Genomic DNA, 24,938 nt, shown 5'->3' with positions numbered 1-24,938 from the left:
GAACTTTTGCTCGATTTTGACAGTGTATCGGTACACCGTGCCAAGCGAGGAGATGTTCAGGAACTCCATCTCTTCCTAGATGTATCTGAGTAAGCAGCCATGGTATTTGAGTACCAAATGCAGCTCAGATTCCTTGATACCCAACTGTGTGCGAAGGGTATGAAAAATGTTTGTGAACTCCCACACATCTTGGTCCCTTCCCTGCCACAGTGTGGTCAATTTGATGTATTTGTCCTCATAGCTTTTGACAGGGTAGTACTGCTCCTTGACAGCATCACGGAATGAATCCTAAGTGGGTGCGGCTGAAAATAGTGAGCCCGTACTTTCATTCTTCTACTCACAGTAGGTTTCCCACCAGTCCTTGACGTGGAGGGCTGCTTTAAGAAGAGCGAAAACAATCTTTTCCCGACTCGAAAATTCATGAATAGAAAAATACCCATCTAGCATATTTAACCATTTATCTGTGGCATCTACGTCTATTTGACCCTCGAAGATGGGGATTTCAAAATTAACTCGTACCTTAAACAATGTGGCGTTTCCAGAGTAGCTACTAGAAGCCAATGCGTCGCCTCTGGGTAGTCGCTGAAGGATCTGGGCAAAGTTGTCCATCATCACGTTCCTTTGTCACTCGAGGGCTTCTTTGAGCAAGATTTTGATAGGATCTCCTGCCCCCTCATCTTTCTTCTCATTTGCCATGGGAGGCCATCGGGATTTGTGAGGCTAGTCTTGCAAAGGTTCAACCAGTTCAAGCCCTAAATCCTTATATCTCGACCTCATTGGGGACATGCAAAGAAAAAAAGAGAAAAATCATACCGCTTTGATACCACTGATCTGGATTTAAATAGGAACGTAACAAAATACAGAGATAACCATATACACAAAGATGCAGTGGAAATAATACTTCATTTCATTAATGTAAAATACTGAAATATGCTTACAAACAGAAATGGAAATAAACCAGCTAGGGCGATGCTAGCTTATCTCTGAGAAGAGATGTGGCGGCCACATGCCTCTGAACTGTGTTACAATGAGGTTCAAAGGCCTATTTATTGTTGAGAAACAATGGAAAACCCTTAACATCCCAAAACCTAACAAATGATATAGTAAGATTAGATTGTTTTCGTGTTACCAAGTTATTAGTCTTGTTTTGGGTGCCATGTTTTCACGTGTGAATAGTATGGTCATGTTGTTTTGGTATAAATTGTTGAATTTCCAAACGATGTTAATTTGTTGCCTCAGATTCAGAATTTGGTACCTTGGATTCAGAATTCAACAAAATTTATATCATTGGAAATCACTCAATGAGAAAACAATGATGGTAACCTCAAAATTGCAGATCAAGTTGAGTGAAAGAAGCAAAATTTTAAACCCCATCTCCTTAAGGTGACCTAGGATGTTAGGTGTGTTATAAATCTTGCTTTGGAACATGAGGAGAATTCCTTAATTTCTCAACTACAGGTTGGGCTCTAGGATTTAGCTAGGATCCAAGCATTTCTTATTAGTTGTGGTCTAGTAGAGTAAATGAATTGTGCAACATTTGGATAGGGTGTAATAGGAAATTATTCTTTGAGGAAGTTTGGAAAACCATGACCATGATGGACCATAATCATCCTTCTTGTTGTTTCTTTCGTGCAATTTTGGATATTTTATAGGTCTTGAAGAGACAGAGAGTATATTCACTGACAATCATGTAACCATATCTATCTCCACTATGACAAAAAAAACTCAAGAGGAAACTTAGAAGATTAGGCATGAAAGATTCTTGAAATTATAATTCAACAAAAGAGGCAAAATTAGAAATTAGAGACAAAGCATACAAAATTACAACAATTGGCAATAAGCCCAGTGAATAGCCTACAATCTATAATTCGTCATTAAAGAATGGCAATTGGTTAAACCCTCGAAGGATTGAAAGAAAAAATATCAATCCAAGAAATACCTAAAAAGATGGAAATGGAATTCATGACACAAGAAAACAAACATTTACAAAAGAAATTTAAAAAAATGACTTATAATACACATACATTTATTTAAATTTTAATTTCACCCTACTTGGCAAATATATACCAATAAATTTTTATGTTTCTCTCATATAAAAAATAAAACAATACTTTGAACAATTATTTATTAGAAATTTTGAATATGTACATTGATAGACATACCTATTTCAACTCATGATGCATGCAGGCTAGTGGAATTTGTTTTTTTTTTTAAATCAATGAGTGGGATTCAATGTTCCTAGAATATGCTTCCTCTGATTAACAGATCTAAGGCTGTGATTTCTAGGAGCTCTCTTTTCTTGAGTGTTACAACTTTAAAAAGAAAAAAAAAAAAAGGAAAAAAATCATGAAATTGTTAAATCGGCGTGTTGTGGTAACATGGTGGTTGAACTAAACGTAGTTTATTAACGTGGCAGTTGAGGTAACGAAGATTATAATGAAGTTGAATGTAGTTTTTGTAAAATTATTTGTGTTTTTCTTCTTCTTCTTCTTCTTCTTTTAATTTAATATGGATGGATGTAATTATAGCTTAGTTTCAAATTTCCTTATGTTTAAAATTTCAAATCATATGTGACTTGATTTTTATTTTGTATAGTAAAAGATGAGATTAATCATTGCCAACTATCTAACATATTATTAAATTTATTACTAATATTTGAATTTCACATACTTTTTTAATAATTTATTAATAATATTAAATTTAAAATATAGATTGCCTCATTCTTCTATGATATTGTGAGCATGGTTTCTGAGAATGGTTTGTGAAATAGTAGCAATATATTTGATAATTTTGGTCTATATGATCACTTAAATATAGGAGAAAGAGTTTTGAAAGTTCATAGTTGAATTTACAACTCCTGAAACTTTAAGTAAAATTGAAGTGATACCTATTTATTTATATCAACCACATTTATTAATATGATTGTGCTACTCTATAAATAATTGACTCTCAACCAACTCTTCAATACACTAAATCATATATATATATACAAATGAGAACTATCTGGAAAAATATCTCATATAAATAAAGCTCCATGAAGGGTACCTTTTGAAAGAAAAAATAATGTCATAAATCATGTGCACAGATTAAAAGAAAAATTAATGCAACGTATCCCTTAGTGAGATGGCGAACATACGTGTTGTCATGTGTTTGGGGAAGGCGAGGAATCTAAAGTCTACAAGATCTCTGACACGATAACATGTCTCTTAACAACTAATACAATTCACACAAATTATGGTGTACATCACACAAAAATAAAAACGCAAAACCCAACAACGTGCACACTCAAACTCTGTTGGTGACGGCGCCTTTTTGTTTTTTATTTCATCATATTTTTATTTTATTGATGAAGAGGCGAAGGCCGAGAGTCCGTAGTAGAAGCCACCCATACAGGTCATTGTCAATGTTATTTTGGTATTTTGGATTAAATATTATTATTTTATTGATTAAAAATAAGTTATTGATTAAAAAAGAATGAGTAAATGATTTTGGAATATTTTTTTTTTTAAATAAGTTTCAAAAATATTAAGAATTTGTCGATTTTGGATGTAAGGAAATAGGTTAACAATTCAAAACTCAAAGACATTTAGTAAGAATGAAAGTTTACCTCATTACAAATTGCAATAAAGTTATTTCAGTTGGCGTAATTTTCCTTGAATAAGGATGATGAGTTAGTTCATATTCATGGACAACCATTGAGCTATGGTTTATGTTTTAATCATTTGTAAGATTCACCAAGGTTTCTACACTTTTAGATAAGTATAGATCCTTAAAATTTTCCTATGAGTTAGTGTGATCTCATACATGGAGTAAACCAATGGATGTAGATGATGGGGCTATTGCTTCTATTGAGCAATCACATCCTCTCACCTCCACGTATCTCCTTCAATTATGTTCTTTGAATGTCATACTATGGATTGGCTTACCTTCCATTTAATAGTAAATAAGGATGTGGTTACATTCTCTTCATTTTTATTTTCATAAATACTATATTATCGTATGGAACTTTCAGATCTTCGTAAAGGTTGTCATCTTATCTTAAACTTGTGTGGCCTTAATCACAAACACATCTTTAAGAAGTATCTCATAATGTCTCTTCACCTTTGACAATGCCCTCCCTAACATGTAGGTGGCTAAGTGCTCCCGTTAATAAAACATGTTGCGATGAAATCTACCACAATTGCATAACCACCCATATAGAGAATGTGTGCACATATATATTGAAGGACACTAATTTGACAACGTAAACATCATGGGGGTAGTTTATGAGTCTTTGCATTAGAATACAATGATCCCTTAATCAATCAATAATGAATGTAAAGAGAAGGAGGATGAAAAATGGGTTTTAAATATGAGTCTTTGCAATTAGAATACATCAGTCCCTTGACCAATCAACATTGATTATAAAGAGAAGTGGACTAAAAAAGGGGTTTTGAAAATTAAATGCATCTGGTTTAAGAGTTTCAACCATGAATAATTTCAAGAGGTCTCATCCCTTGAAAAGTTCTTTTAACGTAATTAACGTGGGAAACAAATAATATATGTTAATGTAAAACCAAACCTTAACTTAATTGCACCAAGAGGTGCTCTACAACCTAGTATAGGGGAGATGTGTAGGTGTAATGTAAGAAATTATGTTAACATTTTTAAATGTCGACTCAATATGTTAAATTTATATTAATATGTTGAATTTATATTTAAGGGCTCTACAATCAAGACAGATTTACGTTGATTTCTTTAAAAATTGCATACTCAACAGCTATCGTCATTACTTTGAGTTTGGGTATTAATCAACACACACATAAAAAATTCTAACTCACTTTTTGGTTCTCGCGGATTCACTACCAGCCCTGATTGACCTACATAGTGCAAGGGACAAACACTTGGTCAACCAACACAACAGAATAAGACTCAGTGTCTTGTCATCAATGGGTGAAATTAACCCTAGTTATTGATCTATAGTAGGTTTCAAGAGCTTGTGATATTTCAGTGAATGCACATGGAGAGAAATACAATTTGGAAGAGTCTTCTTTTACACCAGTATAGTAGAGAGAAATGTACATGCTTTCGGCCTCATTGTCAAAGAATATGCAATATATTTTGCACTAATTGTCGGCGACCTCTATGTTTGAATTGCTCTTGTTGGCATTGATGATATTACGTAGTGTTGTTGAATGGTATTGATGTCAACCTGGTTATGACTTAGTGTTGGATATGCCTAGTTAGTGCAAGATTTGGATGGTCTTTAGTCTTTGCCTCAAGATATGTTGAGATGTCTAAACAGGTTCCACAAGGTCTAGAGAAACGACAACTAGTTGACAGTCGTTGGAGACTGTCAAGTTATTATCCATGGCAGATGAATGTACGGATGCTATGGTAAATGCATGTGTTAGCAATTGTAGGGCATGTCACTGATGATTTGAAGGTTGCGTGGGTGCTAGAGAATTTGTGGAGCATTTTGGCGGAAGTCTAGGCTAAAAGGAGTTGTCTTCCCTATACTCTGCCATAGTCGCTAGGAGAGAGTGTCCTCCATACAATTGTAGCCCTTTAGCCACTCAGTTGCAATGTTATGGGTGTCATTGTAATCATGGATTGTTAGTTAGCTCCTTGTGGTTGTGGGCCTAAACAAGAGTAAAACAATACCCTAGTATTTTCCCTTGGTCTTTGATTTGAGGCTTTGTTTGATCAAGTCATCAAGAGTAGTGGTATGCCATTAATGAGGTTGATGAGGATGAATTTCTATATATGTGTGTGTCATGTTGATGGTAGAGATAGTGAGTGTGAGAGAGTGCTACGGTGCTTATTATATCCTATTGTACAAATATAGTTGAGTTGAGTGGTATGCTTATTAGGTTTTATTTTCAGATCGGAGAGGTTGATGGGTTGCTCATCTCGAGCAGATTGTAGAACCTAGTGTGAAATATTTTGAAACATGGTTCACATGGAGAAGTTGGAGGAGTGGAGGCTTCATGCTAGTAGATGCTAGCATATATTGCACAGAGGAGGTGGGTGCCTTCTTATTGGTGGTATCCAACAAATTGTTATAGGAGTCGAGTCTTCCATTTGGTAGGGGTCAGCTACTCTATGTATAATTTGTTCAAGAATTAATAGAAGAATTGAGCAATGTAGTAAGTAGCAACGAGATGGTTTTCTCTCGGAAGGGTTTCCACCAGAAACACTTTTGTCCTTTTGTGTGCATGTATTTATTCATGTTGTTCATGGTGTTTATGTGTTGGTTTTCTGGTGATTTTACATGTCGGGTTACTAATCCTTGGCCCGTTTATATAAAAATAATTAAAAAAATAATAAACCCTAACATTCCTGATTCCCCCCCCCGAAGTAGTGAGCACATTTTCAACAGATCTAGAAGCCACCATGAACTTGGATATCAAATATTATAGGTGGTAAACAAAAAGAGTGAACAAATGGTGTCTATCAATGACAGAACCATGCCAAATTGTGACTTAGCAGTGCCATAGATAAAATATAAGGGTGTAGAGTGTGTGTATCTTAGAGGGGAAAATGAAAGAATAGGTTGTTGTAAAATATGTGGGAGAATTATCCCAAGAAATGTTCATACAAATTATGTTATGTTCAATGTTATCCTTGAGCTTATGCAAAGGATGAGCAAGGGGAAATTGAGGCTTCAACCATTCATCAGTCTTTTACATAGTGGGGACAGAACAACATGGTGTACCATGCTTTGTCCTCCTTCATTGAACCTGAATTTATAACCATACAATCTGATACGTGGGACAATCAGTCTCTTTCTATAATAAAATAGGATGTGAAGTCCAAAATTAATTAATGCCATCATGTTCATGAATGTATCTGTTGTGTAAAAGATGAGACGCACAAACCTTTCTATTTCCAACGAGTCTTCATATAAAAATAAGTAAAAAAACATAAATAACCCAAAACAAATATTTGTTTGCAAGTGGAATTTCTTTGGAATTCTAAGTTTGAGATTTGGGGTTTGCTCTTAAACGGTCAAATTTTATTATGAAGAATTTTTTCAATTATTTTATTTTTTCCCGATCTTCGTCATTTACACCATTTTAAAATAATCTAATATTAATATTAATATATTATAATATTAATATTATTAAATTTTATATTATATTAAATTTAATAGCTTTGAATTAATATAATATTAACTTCAATCTAATTTAAATTTGATATATATAATATATATTAATATATTAGGATATATATGGTAGGGAAGAACAAAGACATAGAGAGATAGAGGTGGAGAGGGGGGGCGTGACAAGGGAGAGATAGAGAGAGAGAGTGGGAGAGGGGAGAGAAGGAAGAAGAGAGAGAGAATGAGTGGAGAAAGAGAGGGAGACATGGAGATGGAGGGGGGGGGGAGAAGGAAGTGGGGGAGATAGTGACAAAGTTGGAGAGAGAGAGAAAGAGAGAGAGAGGAATTGAGAGAGATTGATTTGGAGGGGGAGAGAGAGGGAGGGAAGAAGAATGACATAGAGAAAGAGAGGGAGTGACAAGGGAGAGATGGAGAAAAAGTGTGTATGTGTTGGGGATTGAGAAAGAGAGACAAATAAGGAGAAATAGAAAAAGGGGGGGAGAGGGGGAGTGCAAGAAGGATAGAGGGAGGGAGATAGTGATAGCATTGGAGAGTGAGGGAGAGAGAGTGAGACTAATGAGAGGGAGATAGACGGAGGTGGAAGAAAAATGGAGAGAGAGGACTTGAGAGAGAGAGAAGGAGATAGGGAGGGAGAGAGAGATGGAGTTGGAGGGGGAGAGGGAGGGAGGGAAGGAAGAAGAAAGACATAGAGAAATAAAGGTGGAGAGAGAGAGAGAGGGAGTGACAAGGGAGATATGGAGAGAGAATGAGAGAAAGAGGAGAGCAGGAGGGTATAGAGAGAGAATGAGAGACAGAGGGAGATAAGTTGAAGAGAGAGAAAGGGAGAGAACGGATAGAGAGAGAGAGAGAGAGATTTATATGGAGAGCAAGAGACTGTAAAATGTTAAACACATACATGGCAACAACAGAATATGAAAGATAAGCGTGAGAGTATATGTATTATTAACAAATGATATACACTTATAATACATGGGAGTGACCATTGAATTCCATCTTCCAAGGTCTCTTGGACTCCCTTTGGCTGTTCAGCTTCCACACCAACCCTTAGAGGATTAGGTGTCCAACATTCCCCCCCTTAATCTGAAGGGTTATGTATGAGTCTAAGAAGAGAGTTGTAATACAAAACATGCAAAAATGCATGGCAGCACTAGGCTGCATGTGCTCTCTGAAATGTTGGTATAAGGGAGGTGGTTTAAGAATGACCACCAACATTGGAATGCTTAGAGCAGTTCCCAGAACACTTCCAGGTTTGGCAAGAAGCTGAGGTCTTCTACTAGAAGAAGTGCTCATGATGTTTTGAAGAGGGAAACCTTCAACCTTAAAAGGGAGGTCTCACCCCGCATAAAAAGGGAGAACCTCAACCTGAAAAGGGAGGTCTCAACTTGTGATGGTTTAAGGATTAGCACCAACTCTAGAATGCTTAATGCAATTCTTGGAACTCTTCCAAAACTGGCAAGAAGCTGAAGTCTTCTGCTAGAGGAAGTGGCCTCAATTCTCTGAAGAGGCATGCTCAGGGGCATCCTTGTCTCTGGCTACAACTCTGAATCCAGTATGGTAGGTTGTGGTTCAGACTTAATGTGGCTTTGAAGCTTGTAGATGACCATCACTTCCCCCCCTGTCAGATACAAGGTGAGATGATGGAGAAAACTCAACTGCAAGAATGTTCAATACTCTAGAACAAGTTCAGACATATGAATGAAATATCTTCTTGGTTTTTGATGCCCATTGCCAAGAAGCAATCCATCCAAGATGAATCTTTGTTCTTGCAGTAGGCTTTTTTCTAAAGCATCTGTGTGAAGAATGGGTGGTTTTATGACAATGCTCACATGGATGAAGATCAAAACAATGATCTTTCATATGGCCAACTCGGTCATAGTGTTGGCATTTCACAATCTGTTGTGGCTTCTGTGGAAGAGGACCATAATTTGAAACAGCTAAAGGTGAACTGTCATGAGTAGTAGGTGAAGATGAATCGTCCTGAAGAAATCCAGCACTTTGAAATTAGATTGGCTTGGAGTAGTCTGGAATATGAAAGGACACGTCCTTGTCATATCCAAGACCAGTTCTTTGCTTGTTGTGGACAAGCTCTTCCCAAGGTCTAATGACCGACTTGGGAAGTGCAGACTGAATTTCTGCATCTGCATGTGACTTTGTTGCTTCATTGGGTACCAGATCTGAATCAACTACAACGTTATTGATTTGCTGCTTATGGGAGTCAGTTTCAATGTTTTGAACAGAGACAAGTTGAGAATGATGACTATACTTTTGTAACTCCTCTTACTGTAACTGTGATTCAAGCTGCAAAAATTCAATCTTTTCTTGTGTATGTTGCAGACATGTTTGAATATTTGTGAGAATATCTTTGCTGACTTTAAGTGTGCTTTCAACAGTAGACATGATTAGAGTTCTCAATAACTCTAATAAAGTGGTAATTTTGAATGTTGAACAGGGATCTATCGCTTTTGATTGAACCCTTATTCTTCCATCAAAAGATGCACGCCTTGCAGCATTAGATGTCCCATTTCCGGCAGGGCCCTCGTTAATGGACTATTGAAAAACCCTATTTACAGGTTCAGTACTTTGTCTACGGGGCTTCCTCTTCCTCTCGAGGGTCACCTTCCTCTGAGGGGTCACCTTCCAATGTAAATTTGAAGCTGAATCCCTCGTTCTCTGCACAATATTTGCTATGGGCTTAAGCATATGGTCAACAGTATGGCCATTGGACTTCTTTCTAGATGAGAAAGCATCCCTCTGCAAGGAAACAAATAAGTTGCACGTTGAAGGCCAAAGGCCTTTCGGACCGCATCCTCGAGTGCATTTGCCAGCATCCAATGACCTATTAGCTACCTCTGAATCTGCCACCGGGGTAGGTGATGGAAATGGGCATCTCTTGTCGGTAGAATGTGCTCATTAAGAGTTAGTGATCCAGGTGGATATTGGTGGCCACCTGCCAAGTCCACCTAGACCCCCACCATTGTTTCTCTCAGCATTTTCAGTTTCCTTAATTGTAGCACAACTTACTATTTTTAGCAGTTTTTTCGGGTCCTGAACTTCTGGAGCCGTTTTGAGGCCCTAAACGACGTTTTTTGGGAAATCTGGGGGCAACATGGGTCCATGGACTGATGTTTCCCTTCCCAAAGTGGTAGTGCTCAGATAGATCTTTCTACTGAGCTATTGTACGCATCAAACGGAGATCATATGCCAAAGTTACGACCCCGGGAAGTTGATGTACCAATTTACCCAAACGGGGCCCACAGTTTGGCATTTCATCTCCTAGGGTTAGGTTTTGGAATGTTAAGGGTTTTCCATTATTTCTCAACAATAAATAGGCCTTCGAGCCTCATTGTAACACAGTTCAGAGGCATGTAGCCACGACATCTCTTCTCAAAGATAAGCTACCATCGCCCTAGCTGGTTTATTTCCATTTTCTAGCTGTAAGCATATTTCAGTGTTTTCCATTAATGAAATGAAGTATTATTTCCACTGCATCTTTGTGTATATGGTTATCTCTATAATTTGTTGCGTTCCTGTTTAAATCCGGATCAGTGGTATCAGAGCGGTCTGTTTTTTCTCTGTTTTTCTTTGCATATCCCCAACAAGGTCAGGATATAAGGAGTTAGGGCTTGAACTGGTTGAACCTTTGCAAGACCAGCCTCGCAAATCTCGACGGCCTCCCATGGTGGATGAGAAGAAAGACGAGGGGGCAGGAGATCCCATCAAAATCTTGCTCGAAGAAGCCCTCGAGCGACAACGGAACGTGATGATGGACAGCTTTGCCCAGATCCTTCAGCGGCTACCTAGAAGCGACGCATCGGCTTCCAGCAGCTACTCTGGAAATGCCACGCCCTTTAAGGTACAAGTTAATTTTGAAATCCCCATATTCGAGGGTCAGATAGACGCAGATGCCGTAGATAAATGGTTAAATCTGCTAGAGGGTTATTTTTCTGTTCATGAATTTTCGAGTCGGGAAAAGATTGTTTTCGCTCTTCTCAAAGCAGCCCCCCACGTCAAGGACTGGTGGAAAACCTACTGCGAGCAGAAGGATGAAAGTACTGGCTCACTATTTTCAACCGCACCCACCTGGAATTCATTCCGGGATGCCATCAAGGAGCAGTACTACCCTGTCGGAAGCTATGAGGATGAATACATAAAGTGGACCACGCTGTGGCAGGGAAGGGACCAAGACGTGCCGAAGTTCACCAATATTTTCCATACCCTTCGCACAAAGTTGGGTATCAAGTATTCGGAGCAACATTTGATACTCAAATACCGTGGCTTCCTGCACAAGTACAAAGCCAAGGCGGGACAGCCCAAGACAACCCGCTAAAGCTGCAAGCAAAGAACAGCACCGCGAAGCCGAAAAAGGACACTGGAAAATGGTGTGAGTTCCATAAGAGCTCCACTCACAACACAAGTGAGTGTCGGGCCAAGTAGTCACTGGTGGCTGAGCTAAAGGTTTCAGAATCAGATGCATGTTCCGACTCTGAGTCAGAACCCGATAAGGGGAATGAAAAAGGGAAGCAGATCATTGATGCGGATCCCAACGCCACTGTTGCTACCGCCAAGATCCAGAAAAATGAATCCGAAGATCCAGAGGAGGAGGAGCGTCTCTTCCACTCCCAGATGTGGGTAAAGGGCTCCCCGATATAGTTCATTGTTGATAGCGGGAGTCAAAAGAACCTCATTTCGGCAGAGGTCGTGAAGCGGTTGGGCTTACCGACCACAGCACATCCACAACCATACACCATTGGGTGGCTTCACCAAGGACGAGATCTTCGCGTGAGCCAGCAGTGTCGCCTTCCATACAACATCAAGCCCTTCACGGATGAGGTATTGTGTGACATTGCTCCCCTTGAAGTTTGTGATGTATTATTAGGACAACCATACTTGTGGAAGCGACATGCTGTGTATGAATCAAGGCCCGTGCTGTTATTATTACATTGGGAAATAAGTTGTACAGGATACCAGAGGTAGCACCACCTACCGCCATCTCTTTGATTACTGCAAAACAATGCAGTAAGATCATTTCCAAAACCAGGAAATTTGTTTTCCTGATGATATGCCCTCAAGGAAAGAAGAAGACGGTGGTCGCGGCCTCCAGACGGGGTCCCTCTGCATGACAACTACAGATGGACAAGGTTGTGGAGGAGTACGAGGACATCTTCACCTCCCCTGCAGGGGTTCCTCTGCACTGTCAGGTCAAGCACTCCATCGATCTGACCCCAGGTGCGCTGCTACCCAATGGACCAATTTATTGGCGCTCCGTTCTGGAGAACAATGAAATCAAGAGGCAGATTCAGGAGCTCCTGCAGAAAGGTCACATCCGTCCGAGTTCATCGCCTTGTGGGAGCCCGATCGTGTTGGTACAGAAGAAGGATGGGACGTGGAGACTCTGTATTGACTATCGGGCGCTGAACAAGATCACTGTCCGTAATAGGTACCCGATCCCGTGGATTGATGACCTCCTGGACCAACTAAAGGGGGCGAAATATTTCAGCAAGATCGATATGAAGTCAAGATATCACCAGGTACCAATCGAACCCTCTGATGTGTGGAAGACTGCCTTCAAATCCAAGGAGGGCCTTTTTGAATGGTTGGTTATGCCTTTCAGATTGACGAATGCTCCTGCAACCTTCATGAGGCTAATGGATGACATCTTGCGGCCATTCACCAACTCCTTTGTAGTATACTTGGATGACATTCTGATCTTCAGCCAGAGTTGGGAATAGCACCTCCACCACATCCGACAGGTTCTCCAAACACTGCGGCAACACAAGCTATGTGCCAATTTGGAGAAATGCACTTTCGGCATGAACCAGGTTCAGTATCTGGGATACATCATTGATGAACAGGGGGTGCATGTCGATCCAGCCAAGATCTAAGTCATTCGGTATTGGCCATCTCCAACCACTCTAACAGAGCTCCGCAGCTTTCTAGGTCTTGCCAACTTCTACTGCAGGTTCGTGTTGGGGTTTTCTCATATTACTTGGCCCTTGAGTCAAGTCACCAAGGGAGGGGTGAAAGCAAAATTCTTTTGGTCTGAATCTCAACAGAAGGCATTCATGGAGTTGAAGGATCGCCTCTACATGACACCAGTGCTCGCGTTACTAGATTTACAACAACCATTTGAGGTTGAGACAGATGCCTCTGACTATGCTATTGGGGCAGTCCTTACTCAACATGGACATCCAGTGGCATATCACAGTGAAAAACTTTCAGACACAGTTCGGAAGTACCCCACTTGTGATAAAGAGATGTATTCCATTATACAGGCCTGCCGACAATGGAAGCATTAAATTTTGGGGAAGGAAACGGTCATCCACACAGACCACCGACCCCTGCAATTCATACAAACCCAAGGGAAATTGCAGAATGATCGCCATCAGAAGTGGTCTACATACCTGCAACAGTTCCACTTGAATATCAAGTATAAGAAGGGCAGCACCAATAATGTTGCAGATTGCCTCAGTCGACCACCGATCATGGCGTTAACCACCGTGCTCAACTCTTGTGGGCACGAGACTTCTGATTGGCCACTTCTCTACAAAAGCGACCTAGAATTCGGCCACACATACCAGACACTCTTGGAGGGTCGACATGTTCTAGATTTTCACCTCCAGGATGCCCTGTTATGCCACCTGGGTCACCTTTGTGTTCCTTCAAGCGAGCGTGCCAAGATGATTTGGGAAGCACACTACAGTCGAGCTGCTGGGCATTTTGGGGTCGAGAAAATAGTGGCAGTACTGCAAAATTATTTCTATTGGCCGAATCTTCGACAGGATGTTGGGAAGTACATCAGATCATGTACTGCCTGTGCCATTGCCAAACCGACCATTAAGAAGCACGGCCTCTATACCCCGTTGCCTACCCCTAGTCAACCTTGGGAATCCATCTCCATGGATTACATGTCAGGCCTTCCTTCCACTAAGCATGGAAATGACTGTGTTTTTGTGGTCGTCGATAGGTTCTCGAAGATGGCCATTATGGTGGCCTGCAATAAGAATATCACAGTAGAAGCCACTGTTAAACTCTTCTTTGAACGAGTGTGGGTGCACTTTGGGATCCCACAGTCTATCATCTCAGATCGGGACAGTCGGTTTCTCAGCACATTTTGGTCTAGTCTCTGGTCAATGCTGGACACCAAACTCACGAAGTCCACAGCCTTCCATCCTCAAACTGATGGCCAGACAGAGGTTGTCAATAGGATGATTGTGCACATTCTGCGCATGTATAACTAAAAGCATCCACGCACATGGGACGAGAGCCTCTCCTATGTTCAGCACAGCTACAACCGAGCTCTTCACAGCTCCACTGGCCATAGCCCTTTTCAGGTGGGTTTGGGATTCCAGCCACTATGCCCCATTGATGTGGCCATGCCACTTGTAGATACTCACATAAATTCAGCTCATGTCCAGTCCGAAACAGATAAGGCCACCAGCTTCATTGAGCGCATCCAACATATTCGCCAGCAGGTCCATGACATTCTTGAGAAATCAAATGCCAAGTACAAGCAGCGACATGATCAACACCGGGTGCCACACAAGTTTCAGGTGGGCGACAAAGTTTGGTTGCATATGCAAAAGGAACGCCTTACTAGAGCCTATCAGAAATTGAGACCACTCCGATATGGTCCTTACACCATTACTAAGGCTATGGGAGACAATGCATTTGAGCTCAGCATTCCCCCATTCCTTGGCTTGCACCCAGTGTTCAATGTGGACCGCCTTCAGCCATACTTTCCACCATTGCTAGACACATCCGACATTGCAGAACAGCTCAAACCCACAGAATTAAATCCAGATTACATGGAACAAGCTGCAACTGATCGGATCATGGACACATAGATCAAGAACACTCGCCAACAGAATATCCAACTGTATCGAGTTGTCAAAGCAGGGCAACTCCTTCAGCAGGGCAAGTGGCTCACCAGGGAACAAGTTCAGCAAAAGTTTCCTCATCTCATGGAGGAACTCAACGCAATGGGGACCATTGCTTCCTAAGGGGGGAGGAATGATCTAGGTGGATATTAGTGGCCACCTAGACCCCCACCATTGTTTCTCTCAGCATTTTCAGTTTCCTTAATTGTAGCACAACTTACTATTTTTAGCAGTTTTTTCAGGTCCTGAACTTCTGGAGTCGTTTTGAGGCCCTAAACGACGTTCTTTGGGAAATCTGGGGGCAACATGGGTCCATGGACCCATGTTGCCCTTCCCAAAGTGGTAGTGCTCGGATAGATCTTTCTAACGAGCTATTGTACGCGTCAAACGGAGATCGTATGCCAAAGTTACGACCCCGGGAAGTTGATGTACCAATTTACCCAAACGGGGCCCACAGTTTGGCGCTTCATCTCCTAGGGTTAGGTTTTGGAATGTTAAGGGTTTTCCATTGTTTCCTAACAACAAATAGGCCTTCGAGCCTCATTGTAACACATTTCAGAGGCATGTAGCCACGACATCTCTTCTGGTTGTAAGCATATTTCAGTATTTTCCATTAATGAAATGAAGTATTATTTCCGATGCATCTTTGTGTATATGGTTATCTCTGTAATTTGTTGCGTTCCTGTTTAAATCCAGATCAGTGAGGGCATTTGGTGTTGGGAGAATTCGACCAACAGTGGGAGATGGGCACCGTCTGGCAGAAGTCGTCGGAGGCCTAGAAGAAGATGTAGTGGTCTCCTCAGACTTGAAAACGGCGTAGCTCTCGACTTCCTAGACCGATTCATTCTCAAACCCTTCGTTGTCCCGGAAAACGTTCTTATAATCATTCTTATAATTTTTGCGCACTAATGAAGACGAAGAGGCAGAAGAAGTAACGTTCTCTTCAAACCCTGATAACCGTTCTTTTCTGTCTTGAGAACTCGAATTAGGGATCACATTGACAGGGCTATCAAATGATGAAAAGCTCGAATTGGGGATCTTTTTACCAGTATCACCTGATGAGGAGCCCCCGGATTTCTTGATTCGGATCTTGCAGGCCTGATGAGTGCACGTTTCCTTCACTTTTCTTGCATTTCTCACAACTGACTAGCCCACAGAAACCGCCCACAGTTTCATGTGGGAGATAAAATTCTCACCTTTATTTTCGTTCAAACCCTCATAAGAATGGTCAGTATTTTCATTAAATCTTGATTTCGAGTCCCTGGGATTGTTCTTATTACGAGACGCAGGCTCGGCTTCCTCCTTGCCCCCGCTAAACGGATTGTGGGTCTGAACTTCAGGGATTTCCACCCGTGTCTTGCTGGATTTGAACCGCACTGCTTTGGTGACCGTCTTCTTGGTGGGACTCGAAGCCGAAACCCCATGGCCATCATCGAAAGGGTTTGTGTAATTTTTCTCCTGCAATGTCTTAGTCATCTTGGCATGACTCGAACCCGAAATCCCATGGCCATTGTCTTCGAAAGGGTTAGAGTATTTTTTCACCTGTGAGGCTGAAGTCTGAGGTTTCTTGGCCTCTTCGTCATCTGAATCGAAGGGATTTTGAGAGTTGACATCATTTCTTCTCGCCATTGGTTTAATCTATCATAAATCTCTGATCTTAACTGAAACTGGATGTGACTTCCCTGCTTCGATACTTGTGGGGAATGCCATTGTTGTTGGTTTATGTTATATTCTCTCCACGACTAGCCCACGTAGTTAACTGGGGGGTTAGAGGGGGGGCGGAGCCCCCTCTTCATTGCACCGATTGCGTAGCGGGGGGGTTCACGGGGGGTTTGAGGGGTGTAGGCAACCCCACTCTATGGGGTCCGGATTTTTGGACCCTATGTTAGGTTGGGTGGACCTACCTATAGTTTTGTGCATGATTTTTTGCACATGGTTTTGGACGCGATGGTTTTCGGTCCATGATTTTGGACGTGATGGTTTTCGGTCCATGATATTGGATGCTTTGGCATGTATAAATATGTATTGTAACATTGAAAGGAACATAATGAAAAAATCAAGCTGGTTGTCCCGGTTTTAGGATCAAGGGGAAATCTCTCTGTATATGTGTTTTATGTGTTATGCTCTCACATTGTTTATTTTTTGTGTTTAATAATTCATATGTAGGTAATTTCTGTATGGGGTTAAAGCCTACATTTGGTATCAAAGCTGTTTTGGCTTCAAGGAGACACCTTTGTTGTTCAGTGGGAGATTTGCGAGATCAATTCTGGTGGTGAAAGAATATGGCGAGCAGTGGAAAGATAGAGATCAAGAAATTTAATGGTCAGAGTTTTGAGTTGTGGAAACTCAAGATGGAGGATCTGTTGGTGGATAAAGATCAGTGGATCGCGGTAGATCCGGGTACTAAACCAATGGGAGTGTCCGATAAAGAATGGAAGAAGTTGGATCAAAAGGCAACGAGCACAATACGATTGTGTGTCTCAAATTCAGTATTGCTGAATGTATCAGGGGAAGCTAAGGCAAAGGCTTTGTGGGACAAGTTAGGGACTTTGTACCAATCTAAATCTCTGGTGAATAAACTATTCCTATGGAAAAATCTGTATAACCTAAGGATGAGAGATGGAGACTCAGTGACATAGCATCTAAACACATTTAATACTGTTGTAAGTCAGTTATTATCTGTTGATATTAAAATTTCATATGAAGATAAGTGCATCAGTTTGTTGTGTTCTCTACTAGATTCGTGGGATAGTCTGGTTATTGCAATAAGTAGCAATACAACTGTTTTGTAGTTTGATGAAATAGTCTCATCCTTGCTGACGGAGGAGATGAGACGGAAAAATATGGAGAGCCAGAATGGCGATGCCTTGTCTGTACAAGGACGGTCCCATAATAGAAACAAAAATAAGTTATCAAGTGGGAGACCTAAATCTAGAGGGAGATCTAAATCTTGAGGAAAACCTGTAAAGGTGGTGTGTTGGAAATGCAGAAAGGAAGGGCACTACAAAAGGGACAATAAATCTAAAGCTCCTGATAAAGGAAAGGGATCTGATGATGCTCCTTCTGCAGAGGCGGAAACCACCTCAGATGAAGGTGGGGATGTGTACTTGGCTTCTTCAAGTACACATGTAGATCATGAAGCATGGTTGATTGACTCAGGTGCATCCTTTCACTTCACTCCCCATAGAGAGTGATTCTGTGAGTATGAGAAATATGATGGTGGTGATGTCTTCTTGGGGGATGACAAGAAGGCTAGAATTGTTGGTCGCAGAAAAGTAAAGTTGAAGTTGCAAGGTGGAAGGGTTAGAACACTTTTGGATGTTCTGCATATTCTTGCATTAGCCAGAAATCAGATTTCTGTAAGCAAGCTGGATGATGCAAGTGTTAAAATAGTGTTCGAGAAAGATACCTGCAAGATGGTTGGGGGGGCACTGGTATTGATGTGGGGAGTTCGAATTGGAACTCTATACAAGCTGCAAGGTAGCACTATTGTTGTTGGGTGCAATAGTTCTATGGTTCCTGAAAGTGGAGCAGAAAATCTAGTGGTCTCTGGAGAGAAGACCATGATGTGGCATCAAAGGCTTGGACATACTAGAGAGAAGGGCCTTCGAATACTTCCTGGTAAAGGTATGGTAGAAGGTATGAGTAATAGCTCTCTTTTGATTTCTGTGAAAATTGTGTATATGGGAAGTAGAATCAGGTGAGTTTCCCCTCTGGTGGTAAGAGGGCAAAACATATATTAGAACTTGTGCACAGTTATGTGTTTGGACCTGTGAAGGTTCCATCACTGGGTAAGTCTGTGTACTATGTATCATTTATAGATGAATTCTCAAGGAATACATGGATATATTTCCTTAAGAAGAAATATAAAATCTTTGACAAGTTTAAAGAATTTAAGGCTCTGGTGGAAAACCAAACAGAGAAGAAGATAAAGGTGTTGAGGATAGATAACGGTGGAGAGTTTTGAAGTAAGGAATTTGAAGAATTTTGTAAGAAGTGTGGTATATCACGGCAGAAGACTACTCCATACACACCTGAGAAAAATAGAGTTGCAGAAAGAATGAATAAGACGTTGATGGAAAGGGCAAGAAGCATGCTCGGTGGTGTCGGGTTAGGACAGGAGTTCTGGGCAGAGGCGGTGGAGATAGCATGTTACCTGGTCAACAGATCACCTTCATCAGCATTGGAGGATAAGACTCCACAAGAGGTATGGACCGGTAAGAAACCTTCTGTTTCACATCTGAGAGTATTTGGATGTGATGCATATGTACATGTTCCAAAGGAGAAATGAACCAAGTTGGATATTAAATCTGAAAAGTGCATCTTTATTGGGTATAAGGATGGTTTAAAGGGTTATAAGCTTTGGAACCCACTAACAAGGAAGGTTGTGTACAACCAAGATGTGGTGTTCAGAGAGGTAAAATATGTTATTAAACGTGAAGTCCAACCAAAGGAACCTGAGAAGATATATTTTGAGCTTAAGGAGGAAGAATCAGACTCTACAACAGTGGAGGAATCAGAAGATGAAGAGCCACAAACTCCGGGTGTGAGAAGATCAGTTACAGAAAGAAGGCAGCCAGAAAGGTATAGCCCATCTGCTTTCTGTTCAATTTTTTATTTATCTATTACTGACGATGATCCTAGAACTATGAAGGAAGCAGTAGATTCAGAGGCTACCAAACTCTGGAAAGAGGCCATGGTTGATGAAATGGCGTCTTTGCACAAAAATGAGGCTTGGGATCTAGTGGAGTTTCCAGCTGGAAGGAAACCCATTGGCATCAAATGGGTGTTCAAGAAGAAAACAAATGCAGAAGGAAAGGTGGAGAAATACAAAGCTCGGTTGGTAGCAAAAGGTTATTCCCAGGTGTCGGGAATTGATTTTGGTGATATTTTTTCTCCTATTGCCAAGGTAACTTCTATTGGATTACTTTTATCTGTTATTGTTTCTTTTGATTTTGAGGTAGAACCGATGGATGTGAAGACAACATTTCTTCACAGGGATCTGGAAGAGGAAATCTACATGAAGCAACCTGAAGGCTTTGCAGTGAAGGGTAAGAAAGAACTGGTATGCAAGTTAAAGAAGTCTCTGTATGGGTTAAAACAGTCACCAAGGATGTGGTATCAGAAATTTGATACATTTATATGGGGACTTGGTTTCACCAAAAGCAAAGCAAATCATTGTGTGTATTTTAAATTAATTGGTGATCGTGTTATTTATCTGATCTTGTATGTGGATTGTTGGGTTGTGTTATATTCTTTCCACGACTAGCCCATGTAGTTAACTGGGGGTTAAAGAGGGGGGGAGGTCACAAGGGGTTTGAGGGGTGCCCGTAACCCCACTTTATGGGGTCTGAGGCAGCGCCCTGGAAAATTTTGGTTTTGGACCCTATGTTAGGTTGGGCGGACCCACCTATGATTTTGTGCATGATTTTCGCACATTTTTTTGGACGCGATGGTTTTTGGTCCATGGTTTTGAATGCGATGGTTTTTCGGTCCATGGCATTGGATTCTTCGACATGTATAAATATGTATTGTAACATTGAAAGGAATATAATGAAAAATCAAGCTAGTAGTCCCGGTTTTGGAATCCAGGGGAAAATCTCTGTGTATATGTGTTTTATGTGTTATGCTCTCGCATTGTTTATTTTCTGTGTTTTAGAATTCGTATGCAGGTAATTTCTATATGAGGTTAAAACCTACATAGATGATATGTTGCTGGTTGGAAATGACAAATAAATTATCTAGTATTTGAAGACCCAATTGTCCTCCAAATTCGACATGAAAGATCTTGGTGCTGCAAACTATATTTTGGGCATAGAAATTAAAAGAGATCGGGCAAAGAGGAAGCTCTAGTTAAACAAGAGGAAGTATGTCGAGACAATACTGCAGAGGTTTAATATGTAGGATAGTAAACCAGTGAAGGTTCTTATTCCTATAGGTGTGAAGTTATCTGCTGAACAGTGTCCCAAGACACAAGAAAAGGAAGAGGACATGTCCCACGTTCCATATGCAAGTGCAGTCGGTAGCCTGATGTATGCAATGGTCTGTACTAGACCAGACATTGCACATGCAGTGGGAGTATTGAGCATGTTTATGTCAAAACCAGGGAAGGAGCACTAGACAGCAGTGGAGCGGGTTTTTAGGTATTTGCATGGCACTAGTGATTATGGTTTGTGCTACTAAGGAAGACCAGGATTGGAAAAACTGTTGGATATTCGTGGCTTTGTTGATGCGGACTGGGCTAGAGATCTGGATCGGAGAAGATCTACAAGTGGGTATGTGTTTAACCTATTTGGAGGTGCAGTCAATTGGATGAGTAAGAAACAATCTGTAGTGGCACTATCAACTACAGAGGCAGAATACATGGCAGCCACTCATGCAAGAAAGGAAGCAATTTGGTTGCAGAGATTGTGTTCAAGTATGGGGTTAGTATAGGGAGCTATAAGGATAGACTGTGATAGCCAAAGTGCAATTTTCTTGGAAAAGAACCGTACATATCATTCAAAGACAAAGCACATTAATGTTTAGTATCACTTTATGAGGGATATGATAGAAGACAAAAAGGTGTTGCTAGTAAAGGTGGACACTTTGAAGAATATTGCAGATGCATTGACAAAATATGTGAGCTCTGAGAAGTTCTCTTGGTGTAGAGAAAAAATGGGCATTTTAGGGTTGGATAAATGACTAAGCTCTCTTGTGGCCCCCTGTGGAAAGAAAACAACAAGTGGGAGAATGTTGGGTTATGTTATATTATCTCCACGACTAGCCCACGTAGTTAACCAGAGGGTTAGAGGGGGGGTCGGAGCCCCTCCTTCGTTGCACCGATTGCATAGCGGGGTGGGGGGGGGGTCACAGGGGGTTTGAGACGTGCAGGTAACTGAACTCTATGGGGTCTGGGGTAGCACCCCAGAAAATTTTGTTTTTGGACCCTATATTAGGTTGGGCGGACCTACCTATGGTTTTGCACATGATTTTTTGCACATGGTTTTCAACGCGATGGTTTTTGGTCCATGGTATTGGATGCTTTGGCATGTATAAATATGTATTTTCACTGAAAGGAACATAATGAAAAAATCAAGCTGGTAGTCTCAGTTTTGGGATCCAGGGGAAAATCTCTGTGTATATGTGTTTTATGTGCTATGCTCTTGCATTGTTTATTTTCTATGTTTTATAATTCGTATGTAGGTAATTTCTGTATGGGGTTAAAACCTACATTTGGTATTAGAGCCGACATCATTTCTTCTCGCCATTGTTTAATCTATCAGAAATCTCTGATCGTAACAAAAACTGGATGTGACTTCCCTGCTCTGACGCTTGCGGGGAATGCCATTATTTTTCTCAAAGAGTGCCATGGAAAATTTTGTAGATTCACAACATTGACGCTACCCCTGGATGAGGTGGCTTACCATCATTTTCACCATCCTAGTTAGAACCTTCAAGGCATCTGCCTAACGATGAGGAGTCCATGTCAGAATTACTATGTCATCTATGGAAGCCCGCATTGTGATCAAAATGCACTAAATTCTCTGATATCCAAATCCTTTTGCGAATAAATCCAAAATAAGATATCAATGACCTGCTTTTGTATCATTCCTTGTAACAATAGATTCCTAGAAGTGTTCAGACGTTGGTAGTTGTTGGCATTAAAATGCATGTCCCGCCACTCTTTCGTTAAAATCCCAATTGTATTGAACAAACTAAATCCCACAATATCAACAAGTGGAAAAGCTAATCTCGATTGTATATCCATACTAACTTCACTCGTTCATACATGCTCCTTGAAAGTAAATAAATCTATAGATTTGTGTTGTTGTCATTACACAATACCACAAGAGACTTTGGCAATTGATCTTTAATTTTGTGAACACTAATCTAAATATGCATCTCCACCAATAGACATTTCAACCCAAAATATTTTATTTAGGACCAGCTCATCTACTATCGAGAAATTTTGCCTCTTAGGTATAAGATGACATGAATGTTATCGTAATCATTTTTCCAGCAAACCATATACCATGAAGAGCACGTTGTGCACCAATTGTAGATGTTGCACCATCAAAATGCAGGTAGACATGCCCTGCACTATACATTGTTAGGCCACGGCTATCAGCGAACCGTCACACCATACACACAACAGACTCAACGTTCAACCAAACGCATATTCATTCATTACTGCCTACAATCCTATCCAACACATTACTGTAGCGTGATCAAAGCCCATATGCTGAAGGTAGGTTTGGGTAGAGTAACGTACGTTGGACCATGCACCAAAAATTAATGTATTTTGGCAGAGGAATCATTGGAGTTGTTACATAGTAATGAAAAACCTATAACAACTGTGACCATGAGCGTTACTATACATAGAATAACCAGAGAAACTTTCAAGAAAATAAATTTTGCTGAGAGTTCAGTGGAACAACGCATAGTAAAATAGGCATGCACACAATAATGACAGTTCTAACAAGCAGGTGGGCAGAACTGACATGCAAAGAGAGAGGTCAGTGACTCAAATTGGAGCAGGGAAGGAGAATGCCTGCTCTGATACCATGTTAAACACATACATGGCAACAACAGAAGATGAAAGATAAGCGTGAGAGTATATGTATTATTAACAAATGATATACATTTATAATACATGGGAGTGACCATTGGATTCCATATTCCAAGGTCTCTTGGACTCCCTTTGGCTGTTCACCTTCCACACCAACCCTTAGAGGATTAGGTGTCCAACATAAAAGAAGTTGGATTTAGAAAGCCATGAATATTTTGGTTTTTCATTGAAATCGAGGCATTGATTTTAGTGTAGATGTTGATTCCTAATCCAATTTGATTGATTGCACTGGATGAATTGATTTCAGTATAGTTGTTGATTTCTAATCTTATTTGATTTCTTGCTCTAGATGCATTGATTTCAATGTAGATGTTTATTTCTAATCTTATTTGATTGCTTGCACTAGATGCATTGATTTCAATGTAGATGTTGATTTCTAATCTTATTTGATTTCTTGCACTAGATGCATTGATTTCAGTGTAGATGTTGATTTATAATCCTATTTGATTTCTTGAACAAGATGCATTGATTTCAATGTAGATGTTGATTTCTAATCCTTTTTTATTTCTTGCACTAGATGCATTTATTTCAGTGTATATGTTGATTTATAATATGATGTACATTAATTTCAAAGTAGTTATATTAATAGTGTGCATTGGTTTTAGTGTAAGCATTGATTTCATTGATTTTAGTTTGCATTATTGACGATGAGCATTGATTCTAAATTACAATAATTCAACCATAAATAAAATACTTGAATTTTCATCTTAAATAAAATGTTCACTTACCTTAAATGTTTGCTTCTTGAAATTGAAACTTGTTTGTAATTGACTACATTCTTATTATTCCCATTTTCTAGCATTCAAGTTATTAACAGTTGTCTATCATCTCAACAAACTGAGGTAATTGAAAAATAAAAATGACCAGATTAATCTTAGACAAATTTAGCATATTTAAAATGATCATAATAATTAGAGGTTCATCAAATTTTGTGTGATTGCACGGGACTGAAAGCAACATAGATCCATCTTAGCCCCAAATCTATCAAGTGCCAAGAGGGATCAAATCTCTTGAAGTGTAAACATTTCCTATTGTTTTCCACTCAAAAAAGGAGGTTTTCACCTCGAGAGATTTGATCCCTCTTCACGCTTGATAGATTTGAGGTTAAGATGGATCTAGGTTGGTTAATAAAAATTGACAATATAATATGTTAAATAATGTTTTTAAGTTGAAAATGATGTATAAGACACACTAAAATCACACATGTTAGTATTAAAGTGAGGGAGGATGTTTTCACATCAACATGCAAACTTATGATTTAAAATCAACTTTAAGATAAGTAAATATTTAATATAACTACCTCATCATAGTTCATCTAAGTTATATGTGAGATTATCCACAAGAT

General features: G+C 40.1%; 1 pseudogene; it reads right to left on the bottom strand.

The window, feature by feature from the left end:
• Window positions 1-9,382: 9,382 nt before the first annotated feature.
• On the bottom strand, window positions 9,383-16,611 carry LOC149233997 (uncharacterized; annotated as a pseudogene).
• Between the last annotated feature and the right edge of the window lie 8,327 nt (window positions 16,612-24,938).

This window comes from Pinus tabuliformis, chromosome 8, assembly GCF_031772625.1.
Source record: "Pinus tabuliformis cultivar Carrire ecotype Pingquan chromosome 8, CPIR1, whole genome shotgun sequence".
NCBI lineage: Eukaryota > Viridiplantae > Streptophyta > Pinopsida > Pinales > Pinaceae > Pinus > Pinus tabuliformis.
This window is presented reverse-complemented; position numbering and strand designations above follow the sequence as displayed.